A 1,744-nucleotide genomic window follows, 5' to 3' on the forward strand; every position below is an offset into this window, starting at 1 on the left:
CCAGTGGGCTAGTTGTGGGAGGAGGCAAATATAGAAGCATATATATTATCTCATTAATCTTCACAATCTTACCATATAGTTGCCATTATTTCCATTTTGCAAATGAGAAAATAGGCTGAGCATGGTGAAGCTTCTCATACAAAATGGTGAAAGCCAGAAGAAGTTCCATAACCCAAAGCTTTTCACTCCAAATTCCTAAGTCTTTTTCATCATATACTTTACCTGGACATTTCAGTTTATATGTGGTATCCAGGAAAACACAAAGCTAAGTGTTAATTTCAGCCATAGCACATAAATATCTGATTTTTTAGCATGTAAATGAATCCAAATTTAAGTGAGAACCCCTGGATTTTGTTTTGTGGCAGGAGATTTGAGGAGCAGATAGAGAAGGTTGGATGATGATTATAATCCCAGTTAATAGTTTTAAAATGTAAAATGAAAGTTTCATCAGCTGTTAGAAAGAACCTAAATTTGTTTACACAGCACAGCTGAAATGGGACTGATGTGAAAATAGGAAAGACCATGAAGTACTGAACTTTCTCTAAGATTAACTCTGGTAAGTATAGAAAATAAGGTGATTATTAAGAATAGAGCTGGTGGCTTCTATAATGGAAGATGATATTACTATTATTCTCTGACTTAGTTCTTTATCAGTTTTTATTTGTCTCACTGGTTATGGTAAACAGAGAAGTCTGAGATGGCTTTTGATTGTCTATTAGCCTTGAGGTTGCCTCAAAGATTGGTTGAGGAGGTTTTGGGCAGACCAGCATCCCCTGAATAGAAATCCCAAAAGGCACAAACTTTAGACAGAATGGAAAGAGTTTAATTAGGGTGCTTTTAACTAATGTGTGTGAAAATGCTACATTTTACCATAAGTCAGCAAATAATTTTTTTGCTGGAAGACAGCAGTGAAAAAACTTTTGCAGTTGAAAAGATAAGTTTGAATTCAGCCTTTTTCATGTGCTAGCTTCCAGATATCAGGAAGTCACTTAACTCTTTTTGTCCTCTTATCCGTTAATGTGTGAAAGGTACTTAGAATTTTGGTATACAGTAAGCACATAACAAATGTTTGCTGTTATTATTAATATTATTATCATTAAGCATTATTATTATTTGTATAATATAACTGTTAGCATCTACTTTATGGAGTTGTTGAAAGTATTAAAGGCCTTCTAAATAAAATAACTAATAAAGTACTGGACAGTGATCAATGCGGTAGATAAGCTATATATGTGTCTGCCGATTTCTTCATTCTATTACTCAGAGACCAGGAGACCTGAGTAGGACCTGGATTTTAAGTTACCCGAGTGATTCTACTACGGATCTGAGAACAACTAAAACTGTATTAGGAAGATTGGCATTACTATATTTATTCAGCACCTGCCTTGTTCCAGGGCGAGTGCTAAATGCTTAAGAAAAATTTAAAAACAAATAGAAATGGTGTTTGTTCTCAGGAATTTATCATAAAGGTGAAAATGAAACATACATATTAAAATATATTTAACAAAAGAAAACAATAAGATGATTTATGGCTTCTATGGAATGACATTGAAAAGTTCTACAGAGGTCGAGAAAAGTTAGAGGGCTTGTCCTGCTAAAGTAGATGCAAACAAAAAAGGTAAATTGGAGAGGCCTCCTGGACCCACCCTGAAATTGCACACTGCTTTTTTTTTACTCTAAATTTTTCATCCAACCCTTTTATAATTTTAGAAAACAAATTGGCTTAAACATCTTGTAGAAGATT

The 1,744-nt window shown here is 33.8% G+C and overlaps 1 long non-coding RNA gene across 1 annotated transcript in view; it reads left to right on the forward strand.

The window, feature by feature from the left end:
* Nucleotides 1–1,744, forward strand: part of LOC111740783 — a 105,776-nt gene that overhangs the window by 7,272 nt on the left and 96,760 nt on the right. The window lies entirely within an intron of this gene.

The sequence above is a fragment of the Pteropus vampyrus genome, unplaced genomic scaffold, assembly GCF_000151845.1.
Source record: "Pteropus vampyrus isolate Shadow unplaced genomic scaffold, Pvam_2.0 Scaffold68, whole genome shotgun sequence".
In the NCBI taxonomy this organism is placed as follows: Eukaryota; Metazoa; Chordata; class Mammalia; order Chiroptera; family Pteropodidae; genus Pteropus; species Pteropus vampyrus.